Raw genomic sequence first — 21,470 nt, forward strand, 5'->3', positions numbered from 1 at the left:
AACCTACACAGAATGAAAACGTTGTGCTTTCCTGACTATATTATCTATTGTTCCTGAGCGTGTATCTCTCCTCTTCTTCTGTGCCTTCTCTTCACTGTCACTCAAATCTCTCTACCCAAATGCTTCTGACACACAGTAATCACGGCAAACTGCTTGAATCTTTTAACAAGATCCCAATATGTAATTTCCTCAGCTTGGGAGGACACCTGCATGTGTTAGGCTATGTAAATGGGCCTGTTTGCTGGAGACAGTTCTGCCCACAAAGAAGGGGTGTGTGTCTTGACTGATTCAGTCGTTTTTGTGATCGCTCACAGATAAATTGATGGACACAAGCTGTTCGTAAAGGCATCTCCTGCCAGGCTATGCACAGGTAACTGTTTCTTCTTCTCTAAAAATGAACTACTGCTACCACAAGGCTGCCAAAGGACCACCTTTCTCAGAGGGGAGGAAGGAGAAGACAGAATAGCCTATCAAGCTGCCCATCTATCTAACCCCTCGCATTCCAGCTGAGGTAGCTTCTCTTTCCCCAAACTGCTACAACAGGGCGACCTAGGGACCATCTTGTTCATAGGGGATGAGAGATCTAGCTTGCAAAATGTGTTTCTTTCTCCCTATCAGGCCATTTTAGGATGCAGTCTTAATATTGCTGCACGTCACTCCAGTCTCTGAGCTCTGCAAGATTCCAGGGGCTCCAGACGCTTACCCAGGGTTCATGTTTCCTTTTGGAAATGAGGCACAGCAGAGACAGTGGTATCTTCATGATTTATGGCTTATTTACACATATATGCAACCTGAGCCTACGATGGAGGGGTTTGCAGCATTAGCACCCCAAAAGGGTCTTGGATAGCCACAGCCATGGGTTCAAACAGACATCAAACATTGCCCTCCGATTCTTTCTCCAGCTAGCTGCTTTACTTCTAGGTCATATCACTGCAAACTCTAAATTCAGGCTTTGTCCTTCTAACTATTTCTGAGTTGAGGGAGGGGTCTCACCCATCTGTCATATCACACAGAGCCCCTCCTTTGTATTTTCTAAAACAAAACAGGAGCTGAAACAAAGCTATCCTTCAAATTTTACAATTCTCCAAATTTCACAATGCTGTTATCAAACCAAGTAACTTGTACAAAAATGGATATGCTAGGTTTGAGTGCCTGTAAAAACGCACATTAGTGAAAGTAACACAAAAAATGTGTTATTTTAGGGAAAATTTATCTGCAAAAAATATGTATATTGGGCAAACTTGCATATAAACAATGGCAGAAAATGCTAATGGAAGTGTACAACTGAAATAGAAATGTACAACTGAAATAATACATCCTATAAGATCAATTATGATGGGTAGCTGGTCTGCCATTTTCATTCTTCCCATCAAGGAAGTCCTGGTGAATCCAAGGACTCCAGTAATACAGTTTGGACACCACTGATCTAAGTATTTAGTTCTGTAAAAAATAAAGGGAGAGTTTCCCATTCTTTAAAAATTTTCATCTCAAGGTGGTTATTTTCCAGATTTTAGACTATTTTAAAGTCCTGTAGAAATAGTAGAAATGCTATTTTATTTTTGTGTGTGTGTGAATTATTATGAGTTTAAGCCATATTTGAAACTCTTGCCTTGCCTAGACACCTGAAACAGTGAGGGTCTAGCTACATGTGACACTTAACAGCATGCTTAGCAATCCTGCTGTTGGTCATTCTTAGTTAGATACCTGGTGGGAGGGAAATAGTCATCATCACTGCAGTGTATGGAGGAAAGATTTGGGCATTCCTTCACTAGTGGAAATTTCAGAAAAATCACATCTCCTGTGTAGCAATTAGGAATTAGCATTGGGGTTGGGGGGACATCCCACTGGTGCCAATGCAAGGGAGAACAGGTGATGGGTTGAACTAAATAGCTAGAAAAGTATGCACAGACCACTGTTTGGATACCCAGAGTCCCCTATTTGCCTGGGTCATAGGCTGACAACAGCAACTGGATGCAGGTCCCAAGGTAGAATCTGGTTGTCCTCGTTTTGCTTATAAGTATTGAATAGTAACTTCACGGGAAATTCTGAGATCAACAGGAATGTCAAGAGTGACAAATAATATTTGGACCATGACAAGCTGAAGGACAGCATAAACTGAATTTGTGCTGAACTAAATCTGGGGAGAATCAGATGAGACAAGGTATCTCAAAGGGATGGAGTGAAAGTTAAGGGAGGATGATTTCTCTTCTCAGATAGGTCTCATTTGTTTGGCAGCCGTATCTCAGAGCCTTTCTGCACAATCAGTTTATTTTACAATAAATGTGCATTTGATTCTCATTTGGCGTGCCTTCCCTCAAGTCGTACCTCTGATGCAGGAGGATTACATTTTGGAGCACTTAAATTCACAGTATTTGCAGCTGGAAAAGTGGACTATTTCTCCCAAGTAGCCCATTCATTGCAATTTTTACTGCTGTGCGGAAGGTGGCTGTACAAGGATCAGGAATGTGAAGCGGATTTTTCTTATCACATAATTAATGGTATGTGACACAACTGTCCCTTCTTCCTCCCCCCCCCCCCCATGCTCTGCCCCTTAAAAAAATAAAAATATCGAAAGGATATATTTCCCCCCAGGATGCAATTCCAACACATCATCATTAAGCCCCAGCAGACACCTCCCATCCCTATCCCTAAAGCAGGGTGTAGAGCCCTCCAGAAGTTTTGGACTACAACTCCCATAAGCCCCACGGATAATAGCCAGAGAAGATGGAAATTGTAGTCCAGGCTTCCTCAACCTCGGCCCTCCAGATGTTTTTGGTCTTCAACTCCCATGATCCCTTGCTAGCAGGACCAGTGGTCAGGGATGATGGGAAAACATCTAAAGGGCCAAGGTTGAGGAAGCCTGTTGTAGTCTGAAGCATCCATAAGGCACCATATTGGCTCCCTGTCTCAAAGTGATGCCCTGCCATTTTGTAAACTTGTCTTGGGTTTTCCTTCATTTTTAATTCTCCACCCCCTCCCCAGTCCTTTGGTTCAAATGCATAATATTCCATCTCACACCCTATGAAGCAGATCTAGGTAGATTTTTTGTTAAGAGGTACAGTGGTACCTCGGGTTAAGTACTTAATTCGTTCCGGAGGTCTGTTCTTAACCTGAAACTGTTCTTAACCTGAAGCACCACTGTAGCTAATGGGGCCTCCTGCTGCCGCCCTGCCGCCGGAGCATGATTTCTGTTCTCATCCTGAAGCAAAGTTCTTAACCCGAGGTACTATTTCTGGGTTAGCAGAGTCTGTAACCTGAAGCATCTGTAACCTGAAACATATGTAGCCCGAGGTACCACTGTACAGGCGACAATACAGCTGTTTCCTGCATCACAGCTATCCCCGCTTCCTAATGCTACATCTCCCTCCATTCTGGGTCGACATGATCCTAGAGATGCGAGTGATGCTATTGCCATTGCAGAGGGACCTCTGACAGCATCAAGGAAGTCGTAAGCACAGATGCATTCCACTCAGGTCACATATGGCACCAAAAAGCATCACCTGCACTTTTTCATTTGTTAGTTCACATATGAATAACATTACTTCAGGAAAGAACTCATTCAAAAAAACTGAACATAAACTGAAGTCAAGGTTTTCATCTACACAGAGATTACATTCACATTAGGTAAAGGTAAAGGTACCCCTGCCCGTACGGGCCAGTCTTGCCAGACTCTAGGGTTGTGCGCTCATCTCACTCTAACGGCCGGGAGCCAGCGCTGTCTGCAGACACTTCCGGGTCACGTGGCCAGCGTGACAAGCTGCATCTGGCGAGCCAGCGCAGCACACGGAACGCCGTTTACCTTCCCGCTGGTAAGCGGTCCCTATTTATCTACTTGCACCAGGAGGTGCTTTCGAACTGCTAAGTTGGCAGGCGCTGGGACCGAAAGACAGGAGCGCACCCCACGGCGGGGATTCGAACCGCCGACCTTTCGACCGGCAAGTCCTAGGTGCTGAGGCTTTAACCCACAGCGCCACCCGCGTCCCTTCACATTCACATTAGGAGCTATTTAAAACAGTCAAATAATGTTATGCTCCTGTGTGAAGCCCCAGAGATAACTTGGTCAACACACCAACAGATTTCCTGTCTGGCCAATAGACCTGAGGTATTCTTACACCTCATAAAGCGATCTAGGGTGCTATAAAGCGGATTGGGGTGATGATGATAAAGCAACCATTTCACTCAAAAACTGGTGTGAATGTAACCACCTGTATATAGCAAGCTTCCATCTTGTTCCATGGTGATGGCCCTTAAATGTCAGCAAATCAGGAACAAAAGCCCCTGAAGTGAGCAATTTCACAAAGAATCTATGTTTATTGCCCCCATTGCTGGCAGCCTAGCAACCCACCCACAAGGCTAATTTGGGATTATTATTATTATTATTTTAATTAATCACGATCTCACTTTGCTTGGAGTTCAGTTATGAAGAAATACAGTTCTGAGGCAACTAGCCTAAATGTGTCATTAAAAAAAAAAAAAAACTTGCAGAAATATTTCTCTTTAGATTTAGATATTCAGCATGGCCCCAGTAGCTGAATTATGGGAACTAATAAGGGATTATAGGTGTGACAGAAACCTGCTTCAAGCACTGCAATAAAGAGGGGGAGCAGCACAGATGAGACTGGTAGCTCTGCCCCCCCCCCATTCCAACACCTCCCAACTTCTGGGGGAACAATCTTCTTCTGAAGTGGGGAGACTTCTATACTCATGCACAATTTACCTGCGGTTCTGAAATGTGTGGGGAGCATCCACAAATATAGAAGGCATCTGGCCATCCATTTAGTGTGGATATCAGAATGGTATCAAGAAGCAGGGCAAGACTACATAAATGATATTGAACTACATTTTGTAGGAATCCTGCCAAATGCTCTTTTGTGGATGAATGACTACGACGACAACAAAGTTAAGACAAGGGGCCAAGCAGCATCTTCCTGAGGTTATGGAACATGTGGGATAAACCCCAATTTTCCCCACTGGCCTCAGAAATTTTATAAAAATTGGGCTATTGGTACATTCACTAACAGCCAAAAGGGCAGTCTTAATAAATAAATAAATTAACACAGATGGAGGATAGATTGGAAAATTCAAATTTAATATTATTCGATTATTTTCAAATATGAGACTTTCTAAACTATTGGTTAAGATTCAATGTCAATGAACTGAAGCAGTTAAAGCAATTCAGAAAAACAAATTTGGGATATATATGTATATATATATATGCACCATCTAGAATTTGTTTAATTATATTATCCAAAGAAGAGAGCCAAATCACTTATACTACACATGAAAAGGGAAATAATATTTAGAGAATAGTTTTTGATGGCATATGGAAATATAGTTGGCTAAGTATCAACAGATACACAGCATCAATAACCTTAATAGATAATACATTAAAATGTGGATAAATTGGGACCTAATCTTTATCAGGTTTATTTAGGATTTATAAAACCAAGCGTTCTAATAATTGGAAATGTGGAATGGGCAGACTGACTTTTCCCACTGGTGGTGGACCTGCCCCGTGGCAAAGAATTATAGGCAAGAGATTTTACAGAATGTTCACATGATTTTGAAATATAGACTATAGTTCGACTCTAAACTACTTTTATTGAATTATTTTAAAGATGTTGTCTCACAGGTGAAAGAGAAATTATTGTTATTTATGATTGTGGTGGTGAGGACACTTTAAGGTATTGGAAAAATAATCAATCTCCTCAGCTGCAAGAATGGTACATCAAAATGTGGAATTTCACTATACCCTATGGGTAAAGCAATTGTGGGGTAGCAGGGATTTGAATGGATTTAGTGGGTTTGAACAAGAATAGACTTCTTTTTTAAAAGTATAAAAGAAGCAAGGGAGCTAACCCTTTCTAAGTTTTAGCTAAGTAGATTAACACAGAGATAAGCATCTTTTCTAATGACAGGCCTGTTCTTGGAAGTGCTCTTAATGGGTTTCAGCCCTCATAAACATAACATTCTATTTATATTCTTTAATATGATAAGGGTGCTTCCTATTATTTTTCACATTGTGCATTTTGAAAATTAATTTTGAAAAGGAAATTCTCCCAAAGAAATTCTTCCACGGGTCGGAGAGCCATGTGACTGACATGCTTGTCTGCAGCATCCCATTTCATATACTTGTGTCATCATTCTTTACCGTAACATGTAAAGAGGGCTAGAGTTGTAATGGAAGCTGTGTCAGATACCAACTTTCTGTGGGAAACTAAAATGGCAGCTCCTAGATCCCAACTGTGCCACAGTGTTCTGGAGAGAAACTTTGTTGCGGGGGCACCGTGAGATATTATAATGGTATCTCAAAGATCCTAGCTGCCTGGTACTCATTTAAAGAAGATAAAAGGGAACCTCAGTGAGGTGTTAGCAGTGTACCTTGTCAGAGTGGTAGTGTCTGAAGATGGCCCATGCCATATCCCTTCTTGCCTTGCCATTGGCTGGGTCTGACACCCACACACCTGACACAATGAAGTTAGGAGCTCCAATAAAACTTTAGCTGAGAAGACAATGTGGCAGGGAATGCCTGTTCCATTTTCACATCTGCTGTTGCTGTAGCCACAGACCACTGTGCCACAGACTCGGTCAGCAACAGACTATTCTAAGGACAGCTATGCTGGAACCCACAACTTTCCTTTATCCAGCATTAATTATGGTCAAGTTAGTGGATCCACTGGAGAAATGGTGTGGTTCGACAACTACAGCACTGTCTTAAGACTACAGGCCGCAAGTCATCGCCTCCAGCGTAAAAAGAGGAAGAGACTTTTCTAATAAGCAAAATGGCCACAGCGCCCTTACGTAATGCATGCTCTTGCTTCACTGAAGTGAATGAACAAATGTTTACTTCAGTGACAGTACAGATTCTGCAAAAAGCCGCAGTGAGAAAGTCCTCTTGCCTGGTCACCTGTGGTGAGAGAATTTGTTCCAGATGACCATGAAAGTAAACTGCTATAACCTGGAAGAGCTAGATCTGCTCCTTTTTTCAGGCAAATGACTAACAGAGAAATCCTATGCATATTTATTCAGAAGTAAGTCCCATTGGGTTCAACAGAGCTTGTTCACAAGTAAGTATGCAGAGAACTGCAGTCTAATGTATGCATGTTTGGGCAGACGGACAGATTTTCTGAGCCAGTAACTTTAAAAGAATGTTTTCCTGCTTGCTTGCTTGCTTTGCCACTTTAAAAAAGCCCAGTAACGGCATCTGATCCTAGATATCCCCATCAGGTACTCTGAACCATTTACCATATGTTAGCAAATCGGATCAAAACGTTAGGGTTCTTCTTAGCTAAATCAATTGGAATACTCTGCAAAATAAGTAATATGTGCCAGAAGCAAAAGTATGGAGTCTCTCAACTGGGAGATCTGTGGATGATTTTCCTGACTTTACAGCTTCTGCCACAACATAAAAACGGTCCCTGTGTTTATTTAATTTCTTTAAATATTGAATTAGATCATATTATTGCTTGATTGAGAAACAAATGAAATTTGGCAGGCAGCCCAAGCTGGAGCATGTTAAAACACACTGAAGAAGGCCAGCTAAAGAAAATACTCATTTGGCTTTCATGTGAAATGTTTTTTAAAAAACAGAGTCTGGTTATGGGGGGGGGGGGAGCAGAGAGAACAAGTACATTTTAATATTTGTATAACAACAAAATATTGCCTGCAATAACACACTGGATTACCAGTTTAGCTGAGGATCTCTCACTTGTTGTTCAAAAGGTTGCTGAATCTGTTACATGCAACAACAAAACAGAATTCAGCCAGACTTTTAAGCACTTCCTAACATTCCAGATTTCCCTGGGACACGTGACTGTTTCTTCTAAAAGATCAATAGAACTTTGAAAGTGTTTAACACTGAGTGGATTGGGGCCAATACCCACAACTGCTGATTTCCTAACAATTGCATCTAAAACATCTTACTCTGGAAATAAGTGCTACTTATTTTAAACAGTTCTCCTAACAAATATGGCACTTGGGATTTCAAGTACTACCTAACCTCCTTCTCCCTTTCAGTTTCATGGTATTGAGTATTACAGAGTTATATATTATAGTATTACAAACAGCAATAGGGGGTAATAATGGTGTGGTTTTTTTGTTAATCTAAAATGACTAAGTACTTATTTTGCCTTTTAGTGGGCCTAAATCCATTCCACTGAGTTATGTTTGGAGATCTATAAAACATTTAAAATTTTCACACCCACTGTGATGATTGCGGGGGGATTTTAAATTTTCTGTGGTCTTGAACAGACCAGCCCAGCATAAACACATCAAGTTTAACCCAACCTACTAATCTCCTTGTCTGCCGCTGCCTGAATTCCAAGCTTGCCCATCCCAGCAAATAATATAATTTGCCCATGGCAGGTGGTCTGCATTTGGCTGGGTAGGTCACATGTTATGTAGGCTTGGCTTATGGCCATCTTCCTCTACCTGATGAGCTACAGATGTTTTTGACATCTCCCCTCACCCCAGACACTAGCATAACAATGTCAGCTACGAAGGGAGTTGCAATCCAACCACATCAGGAGGATGCCAGGTTAAGGAAGACTGGCCTAGAGTATTCTACAAACCTGCCATGCTCATCCAAATGGGTGCCCTCTTTGGATAAACTACCAGAGGATGTTCTAGGGCAATGCAAACTGAGGATACACTCCACAGCAACTTCCTAAAAATGGGGATAGTCTGCCGCAGTCTAAAATAAGTTTATCATAACAGTGCAATGACAGCTTTTGAAACAAAACTATTCCTTGCTACTTCTACTGTTTTGGTTGCTAATGATGGATCAGGCTGCCGGCCTTAGCACCAATTAATTATTAGAAAGCTGCAACAAAACCTTACTTCCAGAAAAGGTGTTTAGGAGGGCTGGTATTAATCCAAACATTTTTAAAATTTTTAAAAATGGAGATAAATTTCGCTATTTAAGTCACTGCCAGTATGCCATGAAAACTCAAGCATCCTAAAGGGATGTGGTTCGAGGAGTTTTTTTAAGGCCTGCTCTGGGATCTGTAGTGTGTGGGGGAGGAAAGAAAGAAACGAACATGACAATATGAGCTCCCAGAGAACATCTTGCAGCCTCTCTGCTCCTTTTTGCTGCTACCACTCAATGAGCTAAGCAAAGGTTTAGTATGTTATCTGAACCTTGGCTGTAGCCAGACCTTGGTTCTAGCTCATGGTTAGTCTGGAGGCAGCTTAACCATGACACAGATCTTGGCTTAGCGCGTTGCATCACTCAAAGGGACCATGGAGCAGCAAAGTGGCTGCAAACAGAGGTGCGTCTGGTATCTTCCTTATACAGTTTCAGGCAAATGCTAATGACATACCTCTTTACCCTGTCTTTTGACACTTGAGCTGTATATTTTTAGTTCCCACTTTATAACGGTTTTTAAATATTGTGTTTTAATATTGTAACCTGCCCTGGAACCTTAGGGTGAAGGATAGGTAAACAAACAAACAAATAATCACCCCCACCATCTTCATCTAGTCCAGCGTTAGAACAGAGTAATCAGCACTAAACAAGTACCCATGGGGCAAAAGTGTCACTTTTAGTGAATGAGGAAATTTAGGAGGCCTCATTTTCAAACTCAGGAAATTCCCCAAAGTGGCTGATACAGTATTTTATTTTATTTATTTTATATCACTTCTCTACAATCTGTGTAAGAAATTCTAGAAGGATAGCCATGTTAGATTGTAGCAGCATTCATTGTTGTTTCTGAAAGAAACTAATAAACTCAAACCTGGACTTCTGGCTCTTAGTGTATCCCAACTTTTGTGGAATGCCTAGTTAAGAGTACATTTCTGGTGAAGCAGCACTGAGAACTGCAGTCTCCGGGCAGATTATCTGTAATGGTTACTGTGATTCATAAACTTCAGAACATATATTAGAAAGGCTTCAACTCCAGCTTGCATTTTCACCAGAAGCTCTTGGTGCATTTTTCTGCCTGGACGCAGAGGGCCACTGGCAATTTCTAGACACACTCTAGGGCTAGTTATCAAGCAGAATTCATAAATGAACAACATCGAGTTTTAAGCAGTTCTGCTGCCTACAAGCACTATGTCAGACATCTCAGAACAGGCCCACTTAAATCGACTTTTTTCATGCTTTGGTAGATGTAAAAATAACATAACATCTTAGATGCACAGCTCCCTTAAAACCAACGATGAGAAATCCATACAAATTTAAAAAACAAACAAACAGGAAGCTGGTTTCATTGTAGCATAATTCACGAAGATTATAGGGCAACTGCTTCTCCCAAATAAACATAGGGTACATATAGTATAATGTTTATATTTGCATAGCACTTTGGTGTGTTCAAAGGACTTCACATACCAAAACATCCTGTAACGTAGATCAGTATCATTAATCCATTACAGTGGAACCTCGTGTTACGGACGGGATCCATTCCTGAGGCCCCTTCGTAACACGGAACTGACATAAGCTGAAGTGCCGCGTCTGCGCACGGTGAAATTCAGTGCTTCTGCGCATGCGTGAGTGGCAAAACCCGGAAGTAACCTGTTCCGGTACTTCCGGGTTGCCGCGGGACGCAAGACGAAAACACGCAACCTGAAGCAGACGCAACATGAGGTATGACTGTATTACAAATTCAGGTCTAAGAGGCAGAGGTCTGTCTATGGCACGGGTGGCCACCATGATGCATTTCAAGTGTTGTTGGATTCCAACAACAGCCCCAGCTGGCATGGGCAATGATCAGAGGTGATGGGACTGGAGTTGTAGTTCAGAAACAAGTGGAGGGCACCATAACTGCTAACCCTGTCCTAAGGTCACTAGTGAGTTCAGGGCGAAGGGATTTCCTAATTCCTATGTCACTGGCTTAGCTACTCTGCCAGCATTCCCACTGTGTTCTTCTTCGAAATGTAAAGCAAATCATTTTGTATGTACTGAGAGAAACTAGGCAGATCTTCAGTCTATTGGAAGGACATTCTCACTGGTAAGTGAAGACACAAATGTTTATTATACAGGTATGTACATTTAAATGACCTAAACAGGATGCATATCATGAGAATGCAAACATGGTATATATGTCTGGGTTGGGTGGCTTTGAGTGTGCTACTCTGCTGCTGTCAGAAAAAATGCAAAAATGGTAGTGTCTCCTATTCTTCCACAGTGTGATCCACAATCTAATGTTATCAGGAACTTGTCCAGCAGCCATAAAACCAGAGAAATCCAGCTGGTCTTGTGGTGTTACCAAACACATAAAAATTCCATTGCCTCCATGGTTGCTAATGTCTTTGCTGTTGGAGCATTCAGGGAAGCTGCAGAGGGTTGCTCATTACTCTTTACGAATAAATGAAATTATTCACCCAATACCAATAAAAGAGCTGTCAACAGAAACAATTGACCAATGTCTCTCTTGTTAAAGCCTATCCAGCACACGCCACAGAGAGCAACAGCTTTAATATGCTGTTGTCCTGGCTAGACATCAGCAACTGCCAGGGTCCTCTGGAACGGACATGTGCTCTGGGACCCCCCACTTCAATTTCCCATAAAAGCACAAGCATGACACTATGTCTGGTGCCATGGGACACTGTGAGATATTAAAATGCCAGCTCTGAGCCAGTCTTGGAGCACTGCTGCCACTTCTTCCAAGTATGCCTAAGGGAGCACAGCCATCAACATAAGTGGGAACCCACATTGTTGAGGACCTCACTCAAGCACGGAGCTGACCCAGCTGTTACCAGAACTTTCTTGGCTCCCAGCTTTTGGAGTACCTGGATATGGCATTTTCTTACTCTGAAATTAGCATTTATGTTTTGCTGCTGTGATAAACACACATGTAACCTCTACTGAATAGATTTCAGTTCCTCCTCTTTCACTCTGCAGCAGATAAATATCAGGCTGGTTACTCTCAAGAACACAGAAGAAGCTTGAGTGACTTGTCCAAGGTCACGTCACAAAATATTGGTGGGTACATAAGTGGAATCCCACAAATCATTCCTTTTAACTTGCTCAACTCAAAGCTTTCCTCTTTAATTCAGATTTTGTCCTTTAATCATGCAATACACACATGATCCCCACTAAGTACATCTTCTACCATCTAGCACTGTCTAATTGAAGAACAGAGCCTTCCCACAGAAAAGAAGGTCCACTCCCATAATTGTGGGACACCGGCTTGTTATAGCTACCATGTGAAATTGCAGTGTTATACCAAAGGTTCACTGAAATTACAGAGTTACACCAAATGGATACTTTTACCAGTCAAGGCAGAAAAAAAAATGAAATAAATATTTATAGCCCAGCTTCTCGTGAATGAAACTTTTACTGACTAGGAGGGATCATCCTGTTCCAACTGCACAGAATTTCAGCCACTTGAGTTCCTCCAGTCTCAATCCATCCAAGAGATGGATTATTAGCAAGCAACCAATGAGAACAACAGAAGAGAAACCCAGTGTTGTTCTGCACTAGAGGGTTGAACTAAAAAGAAGTGGGTTTGGATGCTAGTAGGTAGCCTTGATCATTTTTCTTGGTCTACCTCCCAACTGATAACAGGTGACCTTCCATTACGGCTAATTATGAAGATGGATGAAATCAGAAAGCGTTCTCAGGTACCCCGAGCAAACAGAGTGCAGGCTATACAGAGAAGGCTGGTTTTATTTCCACTGCTTTGGAAGTTTGTCCTTTCCAAAGAAAATACCACAGCAAGTTTAGTTAAAGCCAGTGTACACATTACCTGAAAAGCTTTCCAAAAGGCAGATGGAATCGGGATGTGTGGATCTACAATCTCAGTACACGTCTACCAAAGAACTCCCCAAGGCGCCACGCCAAAGTCAGGTTTGTGGTGACTCCACCACATAACCACTATATTCTAAAAACGGCCACATAGAATAACCATCGGAATTAAGAAGTAGCAAGCAATGCAATCTTGGTCCCACCAGAAAACCCTTCTTCAAATATCTCTCTTCTTTCATTTTCCATTGAGAGCTGTGTTATTTAGGACTGTTCTACAGGACAGAGCTATGCCACGCAAACTACGAACCACATTTGCATGCTTCTCGTTAAAGGGAAATGGTCCTGTCAGGATAGGACAAATGTGCATTTTCAGAATCTGCAGAGGAAGGGGGGAAACATCACATTTCAGAAGAGACAAACAATAACTAATATTTGTTCCTGTATTAAGTTTTCAAAATTGGCCCTTAGCATTTTTTTAAAAAAAATAACTTAACCTGTATGTATTTTCATTTATTCCTGCATAAGGCAGCAGCACTACACTTCCAAAGAGAAGCACCTGATCTACAAGTGTCCCTTATTTCTAACGGGATGAACCCCTTATTCAAAAAAGGGTTGGGGGCATACACGTGATTTTTCACTCTAGGCTTGGGGGCTCTTTGGCCCCAGTTCTCCCTCCTGACATTTTGGTGGTGGTTTTTTTTAAGGAAAAGGAGAATGGGCTTGGTAGGCCCAACAAGCCAGGAAGGGGCAAGGCGTGAGCCCCTTCCGGGGAAGCAGCCACGATCCCCGTCCGCCCCCTTGCCTCCCGTTCCTACAAAGTGAACTGCCCTCCGTGCCCTATTTAGGAAAGTGGATGGCGCAGGAGCTATATTTGAAAACCGAGGTAAACAAGATCTCGGCCGTAGTGGATGGAGCACGACAGCTGCCTAAGATTAATCGCGCAAGTCGAGGGGGGAAAGGGAGACCCGAGCAAACACATGGGAGGATTGGGGGGGGGGTTGCCTGCAAGGGCTTCCTTTGCTTTCATTTTGAAATGGGTCCCGAGCCCAAACAGCGGCTGGAAATCCCTTTTCCTTGAACTGCAGCCGGCCCTTCTCTCTTCCCGAACAACCCCTCCTCGGCCATTAAAACAGACATATAGATGTTCTGTGGAGTGATCCCAGCACGATCGCTGTTTTTTTAAGGAGCAAGTCGATCCGTTTATGGGGTCTCCGTTTGCGCCACTTTTTGTGCAAAGCTCTCAGCTACGGCTCCAGACCCAAACAAGACCCAAATAGGGCGTTTGGGGAGAGAAAAAGAAATTTATGGCCACTGCATTAAAGGCATCTATTCTGCCCATTGCTCCTGCCTCCCTTCCCTCCCCCCCCCCCGGGAAAAAAACCCAAATCCTCGTCTCCCCTCACCTCCTGCACTGAGCCACCTCTCTCGCCCTTCCCTCCTGCATCTGTTCCAAAAGGCTGTCAGCAAGTTCGGCAGCAAGGAATCAAGGAATCCCCGGGTTTTGGCTGTGAAACGGAGCGCCCTGCACGCTTCTCGCCGGAGCCCTTGCCGGCTTGTTATTATATTAAAATCTCACCGCCCCCACCCAGCCTCCCTCCTGATCCCCGTGCAAAAGCCGCTACGGCGAGGGGGTGGGGTGGCAGGAGAGTTTGGAGAGCGGCAGGCAAAAGCGAGCAGGGGCAGCCTGCTTTCATGCACCTTCTGACGGAGCACAAACCCCGAGCAGATCCCCTCCTTCCCTGCAATTTCCTCCGGCTCCTTCAAACGGTCTGCGTGCAAAACTAGGATGCGAGGCTGCAGCACCCGGCTTATCTCCATATGCATGTGCAACACACACACACGCACTCACACGCAGGCAGGCGACAGCTCCATCCTCCAAGCAGGGAAACGGCCCTCCTGTTTGCATTTGCAACATTTGATCCAGCAGTTTCCTGATGGGGGGCTTGGTTTTTGCAAAGAGACCATTCCCTCTCCTCTCCCTAAACGCACACACACACACACGCAACTATATGGGAATTCGCATGCAGTAGCGAAACTAGGAATTCCCAGCCACAAACCTGCATATTTTGTTTACATTGAAATGGGAATGGACCTCTGCCCACTTACCTTTCTGATTCTTTGCGCGGGGGTTGGCGGGGGTCCTCCTTGCTCCCCAGTTTACAGATCCTTCCGGTTCTCTAAAGCGATCTCATTGCATCTCGTGCCCGATCGTTGCCAGGACAGGCGGGAGGATGGTGAGGTGTGGAGCGGAGAGGGGGGAAGGGGGGGCCTCCTTGGCATGTCAATCCAACTTGCCTGGCTCGCCGGTGGACCGAGCTCCTCTTCCACCGCTGCGCGTGGGGAAGTGCATGTGAAAAAGGGGGAAGTGCGTGGGTTTAAAAAACACGGGCGATTCCCCCTCCCCACCGCCCGGCCTCGCTTATGCTCGGTGGTGTGTGCAGAGTAATTTGGAGGGGAGGGAGGGAGGCACAGTGGAGATGAAGATAAGGTGGGCGAGCGAGAAGGGCGGGGGTGGTTGGGAGGGAGGTGGTGGTGGCGGCGCACCCCGCCTCTTCCAAAAGAAAATAGACAGCAGGGTGGGCTTCTTCTCACACCATCCCTGGTGCTTCAGAAGAGAGAGAGGGGGACTTTGCAGCCTGGCAAGACAGCAAGCGGGCCAACCTCGGCGCCTGCTTGCTTTCTGGATGAGAGGCAGACCCAGCCAGCCTTGTGCACAACTGCAGCAGAGAAGCCAAATCAAAAAGCCAATCTGCGAGCCTCTCCAAACTCCACGTCACCCTATCAGCTGGGAGCAAGAACTGCAACCGAATTACAAGCCATGCATATTTATCCTTCGCAACGCTGCGGGGGGGGGGGGGGGGCTTTTCGGATTGTGTACTTTGAAGCGCAGGGAACCACAGGCAAGCCCCGTGCAAAATAAATACATGAATGGGCTGCCTCTCTCCGACGGGCGGACGAATGGACGGACGGACAGATGACTGGAGACCCCCGGGGGGGGGGGCAGAGATTCTCCCCTCCTCCCCTATGTGGCTTTGACTTTGCACCTTCTATATTGGGGGTAGCAAAAGGAGGAGGGAGAACAAGATCTGACCCTTGGAATATTATTTTTTCAGAAGAAGAAGGAAAAAACCCCAAACTAACCCAAATCTTTCATTCGGTTGGAAGTATCTGCCAAGGACATCTGAGAGAGAATAAATATAGCTGCTGAAAACTGCTTAGGCAGAATCCGTGTTGGCTTTTGGGAACCAGTTGGATGCAGCCTGTTCATGTGGCCGTGGTGGAGTTGGTGGGAATGCGCCCAGTCATCTTTCTTAACCGAAGTCAAATAACTACTTGGGAGGTAGCAACAACCATTTGGAAGCTAAAAATATGACCCACTGCCTCACAAATTGCTGTTTGGCTTCGGTGACAAATGACCAGGCTTCAAACTGTGGGTTCCATCCGCCTGGAGGAGAATGATAGCTTTTGAGTTTTGCAACTGGAGACCATGAGCAGATCTCCACCCCGCTGCCTGTAATTGCCTCTAAATTTGCCATGAGCAAGCATGGTGCCAGTCCGTTCCAAGAGGCCTGCCGCTTGGCATGGGGCGATCCCTGCTTTAAAGACTACATTATAGAGATCCACTGGGAAGTTCTCCTGCCCAGACTCCCTAGAAATGAATGGGAGCTGTGCAAAAGCACCGCCATCTTAGCTTGCATTAGTTTATCAGTTTTTAGTTTTTAAATGAAGATGCTCTGTGGTTTCAGCCTCTTCTTTTTAGTGCTTTGTAAACAGTGCTAGGTGTCTTTAATAATTCCAAGCAGGAGCAGAAAGTAGGTTGAGGCACAAAGATACATAATTCTTGTCGGCGGAAGCAGGACTCCAGATGTGCTTTGCAGCTGCAGCAGTATGCTAAGGCAGACAGTGATTTGAGGTGCGCAGATGTTTCATTTCAACTCATCTCCGCAACCAAGCACATCAATGCGTGTCAAATAGTTACAAGGATTCCTCTTTCCTCCCTCTCCTCCCATCTCACATGTGGCTGTAGAACTTGCTTTGAAACTTGACTATATTCCCTTGGGCTTTGTGTTCATGGTTTCCCAACTCTGACCTCTCGTGTGTGCAGAAACCTGAGCTTCTACTACCCAAATGAAAGCATAAATAAGAGGAAATGTCCTGCAAAGTTGGGTCACATCCAAACTGGTTATTTTTGACAGCAGAGCCAACCCACAGATGGGGCAGGGTGAAGCCGCCTCAGGTGGCAGAAAAGCGAGAGGCGGCATCCTGCCTGCCCAAACACTGTCACTGGAGCAGCTCTGCTTTGCTACTGGTCTCCCACCACCATTAGGGATGGAGGGGGTCCAATGGCAAAGCTCTCCAGAACATCCCCTCTCACTGAGGTTCAGCGAGAGGGGGGGCCCTTCTGGATGCCCTTGCAGAGTTTGTCTCCCACTGCCAGGCAGCAAGGCTTTGCAAGGGCTTTTCCTTAAGGGGAAGCTCTTGCAGAGCCTCAAGCCCATTGCAGGGGCTTCCCCTGTTTGACGGCCTTTGCAGGCAATTCTGGCCAAGCCTAAATTACTTCAACAACAACATTGTCCTTGTGTGAGATTCAGGAGCTAATATGTATCATTGCAGCATCCAGTGCTTTTTTTAGAAAGAAAGAAAGAAAAAGGTGCCGATATTCACCATGAAGTTGTTGCAGTAAGTGCCACACTTTTAACATTTGGGGGGGGGGGGGAGGTGCACGTAATGCGTACCCTTAAGTACCCCCAGGGAAAAAAGGCACTGGTGGCATCCCAAAATTTCTTCCCCTGAAAACCAGTGAAAGGCCAGCCTCTTGAAAATCATTTTAATGGAGCTGGCTTTAGTTGGCCGGCGTGTCTTCAATGTGCATAGGCCTTAGGGAGCTGCATAACATGAAGCTCATCATGAGCCAGCTAGTTCAGGTCTGCCTGCTTTACCCTGATGAGCAACACTCTCCGGGATCTCAGACCATCTTGAAGGCCAACCTGGAAACTGAGCTGTGGTCCAGTTTCCAAGGAAAAGAGAGTGGTTCCTGGTTCTGAGGGGCTCACCATCTATATTTGGATACAGAACAAGAAAAGAGAGAAGGGGACAATAGCGGAAGCAGAAAAAAGAAGAGGAGCTTGGATTTGATATCCAGCTTTATCACTACCTGAAGGAGTCTCAAAGCAACTAACAATCTCCCTTCCCTTCCTCTCCCACAACAAACACTCTGTGAGGTGAGTGAGGCTGAGAGACTTCAGAGAAGTGTGATTAGCCCAAGGTCACCCAGCAACTACATGTGGAGGAGCGGAGACGCGAACCTGGTTCACCAGATTACGAGTCCACTGCTCTTAACCACTACACCACACTGGTGGTGTAGCATAGAAGGGATATGTGTGGAGGTAGGCAAGACAAAGGGAAGTGTGCATTATTTCAGCCACATTTCAGTCATGCTTAGTTACAGTACAGCAGTGTTGGGGAACCAGCGGCCACCCCAAATGTTGCTGCACTCTTAAGTCCCATCCATTCCAGCCAGTGTGGCCAGTGATGATGGGCTTTGTAGTTCAACAGCATTTGGAGGACTGCAGGTTCCCCTTGGGCAGAAGCTAGAAGGTTATGCCAAAGGTGCCATGGAAAAGGTGGATTTGGAGGAAGAGAAATGTGCAGGTTTCCTGGAAGGCAGTTCTAAGCATAAAGGGAGGGCGCCATGGGAGAAACAGCAGAGATGAGAAAGGGAGCTGGAGACCTTCAGAGGATGTCTACGGAGTGCCGCAGTTGTGCCTGCCGTTTCATTCAGAGACGCATGCTGCTCATTTCTAATAAAATAAATGGGTCTTAAGTGCATCTAGCTGTGAGCTGAATTACAGTCCTTCACCTCAGCATGCATGTGGCTCTCCTCCACCTTGCAGTGACTTTCCTAGTCACTAAATGGAAGGGGGACATCAGCTAGCCATTACGATGTGCTGAAACATCAGGAAGGGTGAGAACCGAAGACTGGGAAAATGAGAAACAGACATTGAAAGAGTCACGCATTCATTCCATGTGCACAACATACGAAAGTCTGGATTGGGGCATCATATGTTTTATATTTTTGCCTTAGATTAGGGAGATTTATTTTCTTTTTTTCTTTTTAAATCCTTTATTGAAATTCATAGATATCATACAGTATCTTAAATCCACACATACAATGAAAAAAATAACCTTACATAAATTTACATTTAAATATTAAATAACTCTTTCTACATATTTTCTAACTAAAGTAAAATAATGTAAAATAAAATAAAATAGACTTCCCATCATTTCCCAATGTAATTAACGTTTGCAATATTGAATGTACTTATAATAATTACTTTCCTCTTAATATATTTTCTAATACTTTCTTACAACATGTTGTACCATTTCCCCTTATTTCTTAATATTTACTTTTACACAAGGGTCATTCAAATGCTGCCATAGATGTTACATCACTGTTACATTTTTGCAAATATCTCTTGAATATATCCCATTTTTTAATAAATGATTGTTTGGTATTACCCCTTAGTTTATTTGTCAATACTGTAGAACCATTTCTGCGTAACCTAATAATTTGTTCTGCCATTCCCTTAATGTTGGTATTTTTCCCACCTTCTTGGGAAATTTATTTTCAGCCCTGTTCTTTGTTGTACCTTAGCACTTTCCCACACATGCCTAGTTCGTCATACTTTGGAATGAGAGTAGGAACTGGGGAAATGCTCACTGAACTCAGTGGGGTTTACTTCTGAGTAGAAGTGCATAGGCATGTGCTGTAAGAGACCTTGTACCTAGAATGAGGCCTGAGGCATTTCAACACCTGAGGCAAAAAAAGCCCCATTATGGGGGCGCAAAGTACTTAAGGAGTCTCCCCCGCTGGGCAGGAGGTGAGGATCAGAGATCCTTTCTGGATGCCCCCCCCCCCCAGCAGTGGGGCTTTGCATTGGCTCCTTACTTCAGGAAAAGCTGGTGCAAAGCCCTGTCACACCGCCAGGAGGGGGGGGGGAGGAGACCACCCCAACCCAGCAGCAAAGCAGAACACCTCTCCTCTTGCTGGCTCTGCACCAAGATAATTTGTTTTAGGGTAAATCCATAAAAACCCTTGACTCATAGATAAATAAGGGCATCCTTTATTAATTCTCATGTATATGCATAGCTTATCCAGAAAGAGTGATAAATGTAGCTAATGTTTCGGGAAGCTTTTAATGTTTAACAGACCACTGTATTTTAATACTTTGTTAGAAGCCACCCAGAGTGGCTGGGGAAACCCAGCCAGATGGGCGGGGTATAAATAAATTATTATTATTATTATTATTATTATTATTATTATTATTAGTTCATTATGCGCAGAATACAGGTAAAATGAAAACCTGCCTGTCAGCTTCATAAAATGCTACAACATCCACAAAGTGTGTCCGTATTGAACAATAATACGAGATCACATAAGATCCTGTATTTCTTTGCCTCCCCTGACTCGTCTTCCAGCTGCCCAAATTTATAGCAGTTGATACATTCAGACACAAGACACAGCGCTCTATATGCCAGCAGTTGGTGGGTGGTACGTATTTTACTTTAACCACCTTGAGTATGCAGATAAGCCACTGAGATTTATTTTTTTTAAGATTGATACAATTTATTACAACCACAATAATAGTAAAACTACCCCACATTCAGGTAAGGGCCCTTTGGACTCTTAAGACTTTGATCCTACATACAGGGAGTATGTGTCCAACTGCAGTCCATGGGACTTACTTTTGAGTTGCAACTGTATTTGATGTGGGTGTCAAAAACACACCCATACCCAATCACAATACTGTAATAGACTTTTCCAAAGTGGCCCGAAGCCAAAAAAAAGCACCAATATTATCTGAGTCCATATCACTCGAGAGCAGACACACTGGTTAGAATTGCATCTTCTTTCTGTCCCAGTGGTTGCAGAGTGTAAATGATTAAAGGAGACTCTTACATAAGCAGTTTTAAAATGCATTTTTTCACCATAATCAAGCCTTGATAAATGCTGCGTTTTGCTGTGACACAGAATGGAGAACTCTTGATAGGCTTTTGCATCTCTAATGCTGGTTGGCTCTTTTCCAGGAAGTTGGCTGACGCTAAAGCCCTACCTGAGCCCACAAAGGTAGCAGCATCTTCCACCATCCAAATACCAGAGGCAGAACATTAATCAAGACACATCCTGATACACCATCTCTGCAAACCCCCAAAGAAGCTTTTGAATCTTGACAACAGATGAACAAATAGAAAGAGGTAAGAATTAATCACTCTATCAAATCTTAATTAACCTAGACTCATAGAACGGTAGAGTTGGAAGGAGCCCCTGAGGATCATCTCGTTGAATCCCCTGGATGCAATCTTATCTGTCTGTCTAGCTAGCTAGCTCATTCATTTATTTATTATATCCCACCTTTGCTCCAAGGGGCTCAAGGTGGCATCCATAGTTCCTCCCATATTATCCCCACAACAACCCTGTGGGCTAGGTTAGGCTGAGAGTGAGTGACAGGCCCAAGGTCACCAAGTGGGGATTTCAACCGTGGTCTCCCAGGTCCTAGTCCAACACTCTAACCCAGGGGTGTCCAACAGGCCGATCGCAATCCCTGGGAGGTTTTGGTACATCACGGTTGATTGCTGGGTTCCTTTCCTTAGTGTTGGTAATATTGAATCCAGTCCCAGCCCCTCACCGTGCCCTCCCTCCATTCTTGCATGATCTGCAGAATGGAAAACAGAGTGAGGCTGTTTGTTTCCCCAGCAATTTAAAATTGGGGCTTCCCGATCAAAC

General features: G+C 44.1%; 1 protein-coding gene across 3 annotated transcripts in view; it reads right to left on the reverse strand.

Moving 5' to 3' along the window:
* SLC8A3 (solute carrier family 8 member A3) overlaps nt 1-15,442 on the reverse strand; it is a 159,029-nt gene extending 143,587 nt beyond the window's left edge. Inside the window, exon 1 of one of the 3 annotated variants that reach the window (XM_083398321.1) lies at nt 14,792-15,442. The gene's annotated coding sequence lies outside the window, so the exon portion shown is untranslated. Of the gene's footprint in view, nt 1-14,088; nt 14,241-14,791 lie in introns of those variants that run through there. The other 2 variants (XM_083398323.1, XM_083398322.1) reach the window with 2 other exon arrangements.
* Nucleotides 15,443-21,470: the final 6,028 nt, after the last annotated feature.

Source organism: Podarcis tiliguerta (assembly GCF_965153285.1).
Source record: "Podarcis tiliguerta genome assembly, chromosome: 1".
Taxonomy (NCBI): Eukaryota; Metazoa; Chordata; class Lepidosauria; order Squamata; family Lacertidae; genus Podarcis; species Podarcis tiliguerta.